General features: G+C 45.2%; 2 long non-coding RNA genes across 2 annotated transcripts in view; both read left to right on the top strand.

Moving 5' to 3' along the window:
• The window catches only part of LOC136507993 (uncharacterized), a 79893-nt gene that overhangs the window by 20842 nt on the left and 43609 nt on the right, over positions 1 to 15442 (top strand). The gene's annotated exons all lie outside the window — the stretch shown is intronic.
• LOC136509597 (uncharacterized) lies at positions 13702 to 14494 on the top strand. The gene is made up of 2 exons (XR_010772387.1): positions 13702 to 14073; positions 14167 to 14494. It is a non-coding gene; the product is annotated as an uncharacterized lncRNA (long non-coding RNA).

Genomic DNA, 15442 nt, shown 5'->3' with positions numbered 1-15442 from the left:
GCCTGCCCGCAAGACTCTTCTGCGCATCCTGTAGCATAGGTTAAAATATCAGTGGCATAGGCAATGAAAGCCTTCGTAGCTTCAAAAAAAGCAAGGAGAGAAAATTAGCGGCTACAAAGACTAAAAATACCTTCGCCCTCTTTTCCTCCGCTAGTTTCTAGGCAGCAGGTCTCCCAAACAGAGCCCAAAAGTACCCAATGAAATTTCTCAAGGTTTTTTCACAAACCAAGAGAAGTCTCACCAAGCTCCTCCGGACCCGGCAGCGCTCCCTCCGGAATACTTTCGGTATGCGTGCACCCGCCGCGCACCAAAAGCTTGGCGTAATTCGCTACTCCCGCCAGCGCCCCGTAGTCTGTGCAGCCATTGATCAAACCAGGGAGCTTCGCAAGGTGACGCTTTAGCCAGGAGGCAAGGGCGTAGACGCTGTCTTCCTCCGGAGGAGCGGAGGTTTCACCTCTGAACTCGGCGACGATGGCCCGATAATGGCCAACGGTTGTAGCAAGGAACCCCTTGACCGAGTCCAAATGCCTCATCGTCAAAGACAGCTGCTCCCCCACCGCAGCCATGGATTCCTTCTCAGAGGCCAGCTCTCGCCGAAGACCCTCGGCCAACTCGTTTGCCCTATGGGCCTGCTCGGCGGACAAAACTTCTGCATCCCGGGCCTTGGCGAGATCGGCCCTCAAAACATCCTTTTCTTATTCCTTCTCCGCCAGAGAAAGGCGGAGAGCTGCAAGGGAGTTGGACAAACCCCCTTTTTCACCTTCCAGGCGCTCGTTCTCTGCCTTGAGTGCTTCAATCGCAGTATCTCGGTCAGAGACCTTGTGAGTGCAGCGCTCTTCCATAACAACGGCCGTGTGATACCCCTGCAATCAGAAAGAAGAAGACCAAGGCGATCAGCAATAGAAACAAAATCAAGTCTAAAGGCGAACATACACCAAAAAACGCAAGCCGCTGAAAACGCACCAAGCTCTAGTGTTCTAGATGAACACGGAGAAGTTGGAAGAAATCCATGTCCCTCAGACGCTGTTTGAAGCGATCTGTTCAAAGAAGAACAAACAAACACAAAACAATAAGGTGAGAAAAGCAAAATCTCACAATAAATATACCAACTGCTAGAGACCACCTCCGACGTCTCCAAGAACCCTAAGATAACACTCTTCCCAACCTGAGATAGAAGTGTCGGAGGAGCCTGCATAAAAAAACAACAACAACAACAACTCAGGTTAGAGGGCCGATCAGAAATAGGCAATAACAACAGGCCAAAAGACGAGTAAGATAAAAACACTCTATACTCACTCGGACCCGGCGCCATCAGCCCCGGCTGCCCCAAACCAAACCTGACGCTGGTAGTGGCCGCTCGCTCCTTCGGGGTGAGGAGTCCAGCCATGACATCACCTACAAAGCAACAAGTACACGGTATTAGCACTTGGTACAATACATAAACAAATAAACCGGGCGAAGACAATAAACACAAAAATGTGCACAAAACAAACTTACTCATAAAAAGCCCAGGCTAGGCCGCATGCCGAGCCCCTTGGGCAGAAGTCTCCACCATGTCATGCGGTGAAGACCCAAAGGGCTGGCTCTCCTCAGCCAGCGGCCTGGTAGGCGGAGGGCTCAAAGAAGACTAAGCCGCTGGGGCCTGCTCAGCAAGCACAGTCGCCGGCTGCCCGACGTCGGCCGCTGGCGCGGGCGAAGGCACAACAATGGTGGGAGACGAAGGAGCATGCCGCAAGACAGCCTCCACGCCCTCATCAGAACTTGAATATAGCCCGCCAAAAATGTCGGGCATAGGTTCAGCGGCGCTAGCCTCCGGCTGGTCGCCGACACTCGCAGCACCATGCAAGGTGCGCGCCAGAGCAGTGCTGGCCTCCAGACGCCCAGCACCGCTCACAGCGCCGCTCACAGGGCACACCAGAGCTCCAGGAGAGCCGCGATCCTCTCTGCTCGCGACCCGCATGTCCACCGATGGGACGGAGGAGCTCTGAACGTCTTCACTGCCGGTGGAGGTAACGCCCGCACTACCGGCCGAAGACGCGGCCAGCGCGATCACCAGAGCACCGCTCTTCTTCTTCTTTTTCGCAGGCGCTCGAGCAATAGCGGCGCCCTTCCTCTTCTTGGACTCGGCCTCCACCGTAACATTCTTCGCGAAGGCCTTCTTCTTCTTCTTCTCAATCGAAGCCAGGACCTCGGCGGGAACCTCGCGCTCCCAGTAGACGATCCCGACCTCCTCAAAAACTCGATTGAGCCACGGTATGGTGCCCACCATGGCTCTTCGAGACATGTACTCACGCTCGGAAATTTTGCCAACCAACCTGACGGTGGCTTCCTCAACCTCGGAGACAAAACTGTCCTCTATCACCCCCTCCCCCAAAGACTACCTGAAGCGGGGGAACGGAATCCAGGCCTCTGGCCCAAACACAGGAACCTTCACCTGTTCCAGCCGAAAGGCTGGGTTGTCTTTGCCTAGGGGCCAGTAGTTGGAGGCCATAATCTCCTCCACCAGGTCGCAGCCCCCAAAGTAGTGGCACGCCGCCACAAAAGCCCGGTCGCAAGCCTCCCTCGCCGGAGACATCTCCTCCGGTGGATCCACGCACGTATGCGGTACCATCTCCTCCATTCTTGAAGTCAATGGATACTCCACGACCTCCACACCATCCTTGATAGTGCCGCGGACCCCGTAGGTCTTCACGTAGAACCATTGCTCAAGCCAGCCGCGGTCCCACTTGCCCTTCTGGCAAAAAGAAATCTCCAAGCGGTCTACGCCTTGGTTCCTCTTCGACATAAAGGTGCAACTACCATACTGGTAGATCACCTCCACCTCCTTGCCCTCCCGCACATCCTTCTTCTTCTTTGGCTGCTTCTGCAGCTCGTAGTAAGCACAGAAGGTGTCCACATCCGGCTCGGCACCATAAGAAACACACGCCCAGCAGAATTTGCTGAGCGTGAGGAAGGCAGTAGGAGTCAGATGGTGGAGCTGGACATTGAAGGTCTCCAACACCTGGCGGAGGAAGGGGATGTAAGGAAGGCGGAGGCCGTAGGTGAAGAAGTCCCGAAACACCACCGCATATCCCTCCTCCGGTTCCAAAACAGTCTGGCCAGGTGGAGGGATTTTTACCCTCGAAGAAGGAAAACACGATTCCTTCAACATCTCCGCGACCACCTCTTCAGTAATGGAGGAAGGGCCGAAATCCCATGACTTTATTGCCATGTCTCTAGAATCCGCAGCGATCAGGTCTTTGACGAACGCGGAGACACTCCCCAAATCCTCCTCCACTAGCTTTTCAAATTCCAACGCGGAGGCAGAGGCAAGCATGCACTCCTCAAAGCGCGCACCCCAGCCGGTGGCCCTAACGCCGAGAAGTTGGCGATAGGGTCCAAAGAAGGCGGGTCGGCGAGTATGGGCGGAGGCGGAAAAGAAAGCCACCGCGGCGGTAGCCTAGGCGCAAGACGTAGGCGGAAAGATGGAACGCGCGAAAGCAGTAAAGGAGAAAGCGAAGAGAGCAGAGAGCGATTTCTCAGAGGCAAGGAAAGCGAATGAGCAATGCGGGGGGGACCCCACCACCAACCCCGCCCTTATATAGGCTGCGGGCGGGCGGTCCGGCTCCCGCCATACAACGGTCATCTCTAGAGAATTTGCAAGGTATACAACGGTAAGCGATACGGCGTAAACGGCCATAGCGTAGGACAACGGCTAGATTTGCCGCCCAACGGCTACTCTCAACGAGACCAGCGGCCACGCCAAAGTGGGCCAGGGGGGAAGTAGCGGGGCCTCGCTCGGAGACGCCAATGCGTGTGGCCTCCGCCCCCGCAAACACCTTTGGTCAAGGCGTTTTGAGCTCACAGCACGCTCAGGCAAACCGTGGTCTCAAAAGGGGGGAACTATTGTAACACGGCCTCGGCGGGTGGCGAAGGCCTCCGACGGCGAGGTGTCACCAAGGCGTCTTCGACCGTCTTAGGGCGGAGATCTGGCGCTGACTAAAGGAACTTTCCTGGCTATGCTTGTAGGGCGCTGCACGAGGCTCAGCGAGCTTGTCACAGATTCTGCCTGAGCCGAGCACGGGCATCTCCGGCCGCTCAGGCGGACGCCGCCCCGCTTCGGCTGACGGGCGTCTCCGGTGCTAATGGCGGAGGCCGTCCTACCCCCGAACTAATGAAACAAACAACCTTGCCTAAGTGTGTGTAGGTACCTAAGCGCAGGCGCCCATGGTCCGCGCGAGCACGCCAGCATGGCCCCCGCGTGGCCGGGCGGAGACTTACGGATGAGGTCTCCGACCGGACTGGTAAAGACTCGCGTAGGCAGCTGCGTGCCCCTGAAGATGGAGGCCAGCGTCGGGAACCCTGGCCTCTAGGCCGAAGACTGAGGCACGGTGGGCCGTCCACTTATGGAGGCCCATTACTTGAAGACGGTGTGGCAAGATTGCCCCGCAAACGAGAGACTGGTGGCGGAATATTCTAGGAATGTACTGTAGCAGTTGAGGGGCATTGTAATAAATTATGTCAAGAAGTAGTTGAGTCCTATAAATAGGGAACACTTGTAACAGTAGAGGGGGTCGGTTGGATAATGAATGAATGAAACCCTAGTTTTATGTGCCATTTCCCTACACGCCCACTTGTCATGCCTGTTTCCCGAGCCTCCGCCTGAGGGCAGCGCCTGGCGGGCGGAGGCCTCCACCTCCTCCACACTGTCTGAGACCGCTAGTCTCAACACTTATCATATTCCTTGGAGTCGGGAAAGTATTCCCACTAGTCGGATAAGTCTTGCGAGTACATTGTGTACTCATGATTTATTTACCCCTGTTGCAGGTACTGCTTGAGACGTTCCCGTTGTGTGAAGGATTCTTCTGGTGGACACAGATGGATCCTTGCTCATTATCGATATATGTTTATTATCATTCCGCTGTTTAATATTCCGCACTCTGACCTTGGTACTGTAATAATATATTTCTAAGAACTCTGGATGTATGAAATGGATTAAGTATTGTAACTCGTTCTCATTATTGGATCCTTGGGGAAAAATGTGGACTATTCGGGCTCTCCCTTGGGGTGTGCCCGACGGAACTCACCCGTTGTAGCGTGCTTTCGGAGTGCTTAGTGTCTGGTGGAAGACGAGCGCCTCCGTAAGTGCATTATTTTAGGCGGTTCTGCCACAATCACCTTCTTGGATTTTGCATTCTTGCTGTATCGGTTATCCAATCTAGTTGCAGTTACCATACATAGGATGAAGAACTTGCACAACATCAAGTGTCTATGTTACTGTTTCTTGCTCTTGCTTGTGGCATAGCAATGTTTTTGTTCATAAGGTGTTTGGTACTCAAGTATTGATGTGTAAGACTCTACAGAAAAATATTCTATGAACCTACAACTATCATCTTGTTTTTTCGTACTTCCTTAGAAGTGCTGATCATTTCTGTATTTTCTAATGAAAAAAATCTGATGATTTTTTTCACTATATTATCTCATTTTCTGCTTTGCTGCCTTGTCCTAGACTCAACCAGCTAAGCATGCAAATAGGGATTACGTACTGCTTTTATCTTTACTGCTGATCGTGAGCATTTTGTTAGGAATCTAGAAAATATAAAACATTTGAATTTGTCCTGTCAGTTTATTCTTTGACATATTTTCTTTTGCTCCTCGTGATACATTTAATGAACTTTATATGTGGGTACCTTCAGTATCCCGTGCTTCATTAACTATATAACTTCTTTCCTTTTTCCCCTCGGCAGCTTTTACTGGATCTGGGAATAATGTAACTTATTTCTTCGGCCAATACATATGCACATGTTTGTATAGTTCAACATCTCTCTCTGCAATATTATCGTGTAGGATATTAGTATAGAGTTAACCTTTCCTTTTTGTGTCCAGTAACGTATATCAGTATGTATACTTGCTTTCAGATAAGAGGATTCGCATGGCCTGTAGTTCTGTTGTATTAGTTACTCAAATTGCTAGATTCTTGTGCCCATTCTCTTTCTCTTACTTAAGGTGGTTGTGTACACACAGTTGTCTATCAATTTTAATGTGACATTTTCACTGTTAGGGGCGAAATATGTGGTACCTTCAGTCTTTTTTAGTGCGGTATGGAAACTTCCAAGCTGAGGTTTCTAACAGTAAATCAAAATTTTAGCATGGTTTCTTTTGATATATTTGATGATTTTACGGGTCGCCAATCTTTATTTTTACCCATATTTTAGGAAGATATTTCAAGTGCGGTATGAGGTTGTGAGGAGAAGTAATAGGAGGGGAATGGGAAAATGGTGAGATTATACTAAGCATCCAAGTACACAAGGAGAAAGACTCTGATGATGATATGAGGGTAAGGCAAGCTGCACTGTCAAGTGCCAACATACATCGATCATAAGCTCTGCAAGTGGTTTGATGTGGGAGATGGAGATGTACTTACTGCCTCAGGACTTTGTAACGTAGCCTCGTTTAGTAATGGAATTTTCCACTTTGAAAAAGCTAGAATTCTAATGCCAACTGTAATTCCTCCTTTATGAATGAGATTTTTTATATCCATGTGCGTGTCGCACGTGCATGTTCACTAGTATATGACAAATGGTCAAACTTATAATTAGTGATATTTGTGGCAATTGAAGGTTAAGCAGCAGGCATCAAAATCAGTTAGGAAGGCATCAAAATTGCCTCAAGGTGTTTCAGGTATGTTATTCTTAGGTCACTTATATATCTCCTCTTATGACAGTTGAAGGTTAGCAAGTTTCATGATGCTGATTAGTGCCTATACTTTGTGTTTTTATACTCTGGACTTGCAACAGGGGGAGAGAAGATGCTAGAACTCAGGTGGGCAATCTATATCTGATTTCTACCTTTTTCTGTTGAGGATGCATAAATGTTTTCTTATTTGTAATATGTGTGTGATTTTGGTCAGCATGTTCTGATTTTATCTTTTTCAAGCTTGCATGCAAACTGTTGATGACTTCTTGGAATGAAAATAAAAACCTCTGATGCCTATAATTTTGGGAATGAACCATTTAGTGAAAATTTTCATGCTAGTCTTTAAAGTGCAATTTACTACATGACTGTTAGGAAAGACTTAGACTTCATCAACAGTTTGCCAAAACTGAATGTACCCAACTAGCTTCCAGAAATCTACTTTTGAACCTTGGAGATGATATTTTCTATTTCTATTTGAGGTTTCCTATTGACTATTTTCTAGTCTCAATTAGATTATGGGTATCACAATTGTTTGGTTCCTATGTAGGTCCCATAATTAACTTCATGTGTGTACTGTGTTGTGTTCAGGTGGAGGGAGGCCTTGGAGGTGTACATGATGCTGGAATCTGGATAATGTCACCAGGAAGTCAACATATGACATTTTGCTTTTGATAAGATGGAGATGAGGCATTTTGCTATGAATCTAGTTAGATTGTGCAGTCAAACATATGACTTGTGCCTGCCATTTAACCTAGCTAGGTTGTATGTGTTCTTTTCCTTTTGTAATGATGACTTGCTGTCATGGATCAGAATCTCAGATGATAGAACTTGATGTATTGTTAAATGTTGGCTTCAATGAAACTTGAGATCTTTATCTGATGATGTGGTTGATGAAGTGATGTGACATGCTATGGATGTTGATTTGATATGAAATCTGGTTAATACAAAATTTATTATATATAATTGTGCCAGTTCATAGCGATGGATTAGTGGTCGCTAAAAAGTTTAATATCCTCGAACCATTGGTCGCTATAACATGTGACAGATCATTGGTTGTTATAAATACTAGCATCCAACTATCGGTCGCTTGTAAACCCTGTTGGTCGCTATAGATTTATAGCGACGCCACTTACAACGACTTATACATCGGTCGCTATAATAACGACTTATAGCGACCAATTTGGAGTCGCTATAGATTGGCTATGGTATAGTGACTTATTTGGTATAGTTAGTGTAGCTAATTGTATAGATAGTTTAGCATGTATCGGTTATATGTAGTTAGGTTAGGTTAGGCTAGGTAGATTGTATTTATATTTGGTTAGGTTACGATGTATAGGTTATATGTACTTAGTCGCCCCTGTTTTGTTCACTAGAACCAATTCGAAGACTTGATGAAGTTTGTTCAAATGCTTTTGTAGATGGATTATTTAGTCCATTTGTTTTATGGAGGAAGTGTTAGAAAAGAAGATGTGGTGTTTGAGGATATGGAAGATGAACTGGAAATATCTGGTGTGCCTCCTAGCTTCTGTGACCTTTTCTTGCGTGTTAAGGAAAAGTTCGTTCGCTGGTGCTTTCACATTGAAGGGGAGGTTTGATAGTGGGAAGACTAGGGCACACTTCGTCTTAATGCCCTTACCCAATGAGGGTCATTGGTCGCTCTAAAAAAGGGTAATCGAAGGGTCAAATGTGACCATGGTTGAGGTGGTGGTGGAGAATGGATACAGGAAGGAGGATGGGCCATCCTTTGACGACGTTGGAGGCGATGAACATCAATGGGCGGTCGATGTGGACCGAACACTAGGGAATATGGTATTGGGCAGTAAGTTGACGCATGAGCAACTTCAGTCCTCTCCAATGGCAGTTGAAGAATGTAGGTGGTTTTCAGTAGGCCATCTGAACGACGACTTCGATGTGGGTTCATACGAGTGGGACGAGTTGGAGAAAGAAGAGGAGGAAAGGACTGGTGATGAAGTTAGCATTGATTCAGAGAATTCGGACCATGATGAAGGAGCCAGTGCCAGTTGACCTAGGTAACCATTACCCAGGACCGGTTGAGGAGAGAATAGTCAGAGATGTGCCTGTTCATGCTGAAGTAGAGGAGGCTATGCCTGTTTGTACTCACGTAGAGGATGCTACTCCATATGATTCATGGGTGAGGTTGAGCGAAGCACAACAGTACGTGCCACTAGATCATTACACAATGACTGAGATGATGCAATTGAGGTCGGTGAACATACCTTTTCGTGGCGTTCCCAACTAAAGGGACATTAGCATGACAGATATGACAATTTGTGACACTGGGCTGTAGATGTGTCGGAAATTAATCAATGTACGACCATCGCAAAGAGATCATTAGCAAGGGGATAGTATTTAATACAAATGTCTGAGCTGAAGCTGTTTCTTCAAGACTATGCAGTGCATCACCATAGGCCGTACACTGTTAGCCATTCTGATCAGAACTTGAGGTACTACATGGTATGCAAGGCAAGCTATTTGTGGAGGGTATGGGCTCGCAAGAAATAGAGAGATGGCAAATGGAGGATAAGTAAAGTGGTTCAACCGCACACCTGTCTATCAAATGAGGGGAATGAAGGACATGCTCAGCTCTCGGCACCTTACCTTGCCCATCGCATATTGGGCCTCGTGGATGAGGATAGCGACGTTTCAGGTGTCGATGTTGATTCGGTCCATAGTTGGATTCATAGGTTACACTCCCAAGTACGGAAGGCTTGGCGTGCTAAGCAGCTTGCCCTGGATATTCGCTGGGGTAGTTTGAGGCTCTTCGCGCTGCATGCGAGCATCCCTTCTTTTCTTTTTTTGGCAGAAGCACAATTAATGTTAATGAGTAGTTTGTAATGTAAATTAAATTATGCTACAAATACTTTGTTGATCATGTGTGTATCAGTTAACTAGTTCACTACTATGTATATATGAAGTTAATTTGAATCAATTGCATTCGGCTCTGAAATTTGGTGGGAAAACCCGATTTCAAATATGGCAGTTCAAATTCCAAAAATTTGAAACTGATTTTGACGGTTTAGTGAACCGCACTTGTAAATATATTTTCAGGGACGGTTTGATTAAGCCAACAGCCCCCTAAAAATGTGTTTTTAGAAGCGATTGCATTGCCATAGCCATCCTTGTAAAACCATTTTCAAGGACGGTTGCAGTGTAGCAACTGCCACTGAAAATATGTTTACAGGGGCGGTTCTCATACAACAACCGCCCCTAAAATAGATTATTAGGGGGTTCTCCTAATGCAACCGCCCCTAGAAATGCTTTTCCAGGGACGGTTAAATGCCCAACACTACTAATGCTCTATCTTTACAGACAATGGCATTGTAGCGATTTTTCAAACCGCCTCTAAAGATCGATTTTAACCGCCCCTAAAAAACTTTTCTGTGCTAGTGGGGGACTTAACATATCACTATGTTTGACTCTTGTCAGTTAGCACGAGCATAATTACTAGTATATATAAAACTACACATGCAAGCTGCCATTTTAGACATGACTTAGTTAACCCTTACAGTATAAAACTACAAACATCAAGAGCTTTTAAAGTATTTAGTTTCAAGGATTTTCTAGAAACACCGAGAACTTTTAACCCTTATACAACAAGGTGTTCTAGGCAGGTGAATCTCCACACACAAACAAAACAAATGGAACTAACATGACAACCAAGAAAGAATAGAACACAAGAACCAGCCCAACTCAACTATTAAGCACATGCATTCAAATTTACACAAGAACCAACCCGACATATAAGGTTTTTTTTTTTGTTGTGCAATTGTTTTTGGCGAGATAAACTCATATCATGTGCCTATATTCTTAGTACAAAAAAGACTTTGCTATTTCGGCACACATTAATAGTTCATCAGAAAAAAAGTTTGACCACTTGTTGGTTGGAGAAGCCTCATCTCTACACCTCTATAATATACACCAAAACTTTCTTTACTAAATCCACCCCGCTCAAGCACCCCCACAGTCATGCCTAATCTAAGTCCATCCAAATTCGTGTACCAAAGTAATCTCTCCTCAGACCATCTTCTCTTACTCATTCAAGATGGGGAAATCTGTAGGATACTCGGGCATTCCTATTGCCTTCGCTACCTCAATTTTGCGACGTCCGTCTCTTCATCTGATTCTACGCTGGCCATTTGATCTATGCTCGTTGACTTTTTTTATTTTCTGTCAAAGTTGTGGGACCCACTTTAATATAGTATAGTACTCCATCCGTTCCAAATTATAAGTTGCTTTGACTTTTTTGTTCATCCATTATGCTTATGTATCTAGACATATTATTATATCTAGATACATAGCAACATTGATGTACCAAAAAAGTCAAAGCGACTTATAATTTGTAACGGAGGGGGTACTATTCAATTTTGGGAAGTGCGCCCAATATTTTGGATCTCAAAGGCTGCAGCGCATTTCCTCCCCTGTTCTCTCGGCAGTCACTCATGTAATTTAAAGTTCTAGTTTGTTGACTCTATTATTACAGTGTTTACTATAGGTAATTCTTTAAAAAAGTATATGTAATTATTTAGAAAAGTAGGTGTAACTGTTATTATTTATATGTTTAATTCTTTTTACATATGCTATTTGATTTTGCTATGTAATTATATATGTAATTTGACAAAGAATTTTTCACGTCCGTCTCATCCTATCTGAATTTTCTTTGCAACACACCTGAGTAATCTTAGCCTTTGTCTAACTTTAGAAAAAAAAATTGCACATCTGTTTCATATGCTATTTGATTTTCCTTTGTTAAACTCACTTGAATAACATCTGCCTTTGTCTAACTATAGAAAAATTTGACATTCTGTTACATTTGATTTCTGAATTTGTTTTGTTAAACAAACCACAAAACCTTTTTCTTTTTCTGTTTTATTTGCTTGTATTTGATTTATTTGTTCACTAAATTCTGGTATTAGGTCTTCCTGTAATACCTTTTTTTTTCTACCGTTCATTCAGCCATGTTGTCGAGGCAAAATACCCAGGTGCTGACCAGCTTGCAATTGCCCGAGCTCCAAATACACACGTCCCCGTTCCAAAGGCCAAAATCATGCACGTCATTGAAGCCAGAACCCCACCCTGCGCCCACGCAGATTTTTTTTTAACATTTTCTTAAAACAAATTCTAAATCTAACACCGTTGCTTTTTTATTTTCAAATCTAACCCGTTTGGCCGCGCCTAAGTCCATGACGCGGCCAAAACATGCTGCCGCACCACGTGCATCGGCGCGGCACGATCTGCCATGTCGGATAACGATTTCCACGTGTAAATCCTTGCCGCGCTACTCCTATTGGTGTGGCAGCACTGTAGCATCACCAACAAATCAGCCGGAGCCAAAATAAGTCATGCCGAACAGGCCCAAAGCGAATAGCAGGTGGAAGTGGCATCAGACACCAATGAAACCTTTTATAAATTCTATTAAATAACTTATTCAAATTATTACTGAATTTTCTTTTAAATGAAAGTAGCATCAGATGCCAATAAAACCTTTTATAAATTTTATTAAAGAATAACTTATTCAAATTATTATTGAATTTTTTTATGACATGATATCTCATAGTTTAATTTCTAAGTTTATTAGACCTCACCAATTTTACAATTAACGATGTCTACTGTTATGTAACTTTTTTTCACCATCGGCGAAAGTGTAAGTGAGATAATAATAGTAGGTGGTTCACTCAGCTATCTACCATGGCCATTGCACGCGGTTGGTGCACAGTTCTTTTCTGTGAGCACCATAATACTATCGCCTAACAAACCATTCATCTTCGTACGTTCTGTACTCCCGAGTCGACTCTCGATTAGTAATCACTCACATCGCGCGCAAAAGATAATGACCTCAAATGAAAAAAAAAACTCAAAACTATAAAGTTGTAGATCCAATCAAGTGCTACAACTTTTATGTAAAAAGTATCTTCATTTAGCACCGTACAAAAAAGATAAGATTTTTCCAAGGTGACAAGAGCTCGTACGCGATTTATATGATGCTAAAACTTTATATTATTTTTTCTGAACATCTAGTGATCTCAAATGCACAAACTCAAAACTATAGATTCGTAGATCCCATCTAGAGCTACAACTTTCATATAGAAAATATCTCCATTTAGCTCCATATAACAAAGATATGATTTTTCTAAGGCGAAGCGCTTGTACGTGATTAATATACTGCTGAAATTTTATTTAATTTTTTTGAGCCTCTTAACGACCTCAAATGGAAAAATTCAAAACTAGAAAGTTGTAGATCTCGTCGATCGCTACAATTTTCATATAAAATGTGTCTCCATTTGACTCCATATAACAAAGATATGATTTTTCTAAGGCGACTAAGTGCTTGTACGCGATTAATATACTGCTGAAATATTGTTTAATTTTTTTAGCATCTTAACCACCTCAAATGGAAAAACTCAAAACTAGAAAATTGTAGATCTCGTCGAGGGCTACAATTTTCATATAAAGATCATTTTCATCCGAAATCATATGAAAAAGATATAATTTTTCTAAGGGTGTCCCTTGCCGCGCTAGGTTGACATGGTGCTACAGTCCTACCGCGCCAACGGGAGTGGCGCAACAAGAATTTACGCATGGAAATCATTGTCGGACATGACAGATTGTGCCGCGCCGATGCATATGGCGCGACAGCTTGTTTTGGCCACGCCATGGACTTAGGCGCGGCCAAACGGGTTAGATTTGAAAATAAATAAGTAACTGTGTTAGATTTGGAATTTGTTTTAAGAAAATGTTAGAAATAAAAAAAATCCCCACGCACACGCCCCAGATGCTGTCTCCACCCTGCGATACCCGTTTGCATTTTCCTATTTTTGTCATAAAAGCAAAATTCAATAATAAATTGCTATTTTGCAGTTTGCTATTTTTGCCGTAAATTGCGAGAGGACGTACGTGAACGTGATTTCCGGTTTCCTCTTTTATTTGTGGTTGCAGGAGGATCGTACCTGCGGCTAGCTAGCTATATATATCTCTTTCTTTGCATTATATTGCGTCGTACGTCCTCCCTCCACCGTATCCGTCGTCATGGCTTCAGCAGCTGGTTCCGCCGCTTCAAAGGTGGCCGCCGCCTTGTGCGTCCTGCTCGTCCTCAGCATTGGCCGCCCAGCCTCCTTTGCGTGGGAGACGGCGGAGAGGAAGAAGTTTACGCCGGAGGAATGCAAAGAAATCTGCCAAAACACAGCTAACCTCCTTTGCGTGAACCTGTATTGTACAGGGCCAGCGGATCGATGCCAAAAATGCAGGGATAAGACAGGTCTGTGCATCGACGACTGCCTAAACCCCAAGAAAAAAAGCGAACCCCAAGAAAAAAAGCGTTCTTGATGATGTATGGAAAGTGTGACGTGACCATGTAGCGATGCACATCGATCTGCCCAGCCGGTGTGTTTTCTACTTCTCTTTCGTTCTTTTACTATTTATTTATTTACCTCTGATATGATGACGACTAACAAATCGTAAACTATATGTATGCAGGGTTGCTTGTGCTGCTATATATTCTACCAAGTATTGTATATGTTTTATATTTGCTTTGGCTTTTGGCGTACGCCGTATATACGCCGCGTAAAACAAATACGTGACGGGTCGGATGCATATTTCCTTACAGTGTTTCATATTTCTTCATGTGATAAAAATGTTTTGTTTTCTTTGTATCCTCGAGTTTAAAATATTTTGGGGATGGAGAAAGTCGTCGGTGGGTGAGTCAAATGATGTTGTCGCCTCTTCGAAGGATCAATCCTTATATGACATTCATTATGTGACAAAAATATTTAGTTATATAATATATGAGATGTGAATCTTAATGAATCTGATTGTTGTTTTATTTTTTTTACAAATTTTATCTTGTTTTGTTTTTACCGTAGCATTACAACGGGTACACTACTGGTCTCTATCTCTACCTAATACTAAAGAGGCAAAATTTCAGCCTCAAAGTTCGTCTGGACTAATTTTCGTTTGGACCATCCCAATCCAAAATCAAATAGGTTTTCTCAGGTCTCCCAAATCTATAGAAGGATTTTTCAAATCGGCAAGCCCAAATCTACAAGAAGGTGCCCAGGACCAAATTGAGTCCGAATCAAAATCCACAAAGCACAGCAATCCAAATCCAATACCAAATCAGACTAACTTTAGAAACACAACTTATAAAATAAAAAATTGGCGTCGACAACCTCGGCAATGCAGTTGCTCACAGGAGCGTGCACTGGGGTCGCATCGGGAGCGAGCACGTCGGGCACGCACGTCAGGCCTCACGCGCGTTCCCAAGCTGCCAACGCGACGGCGGCAGCACACCATGGTGGTGTGGAGGCATGTGGCCACCAGGGACGCGGCCCATGCGGCCGCCAGGGCACCTGGGCTCGCCGCTCGCGACCGCCGAGACGCCTGAGCGCCACTACAGGGTGGCTCGATGGAGCCGCGCGTGCAGCCACCAGGGACGCAGGCCACGCGGCTGCCGGGGCTCCTGGGCTCGCTGCTCGTGACCGCCGGGACGCCTGAGCGCCATGGCAAGGCGCCTCGACGGAGCCGCGCGGTCACCGTTGCATGCGAGCTCCGGCGAGCGGCCTAGCGGCGACACGGGTCAGCCTGCCGTGCGCGCTCCCGTCGGTGGCACCCCTCAGCTCGGCTCCGCGCGTTCCAACACCGGCGCCACCTGCTCGTCCGCCATGCTCTCTCAGCTGCGCGACACGAGAAGGACGGAGGAAGAAGAGAAAGTGAAGCTAGGGTTTTTTTTGGACAACGTCGGATTGGTTTTGTT

Source organism: Miscanthus floridulus, chromosome 15 (assembly GCF_019320115.1).
Source record: "Miscanthus floridulus cultivar M001 chromosome 15, ASM1932011v1, whole genome shotgun sequence".
In the NCBI taxonomy this organism is placed as follows: Eukaryota; Viridiplantae; Streptophyta; class Magnoliopsida; order Poales; family Poaceae; genus Miscanthus; species Miscanthus floridulus.
This window is presented reverse-complemented; position numbering and strand designations above follow the sequence as displayed.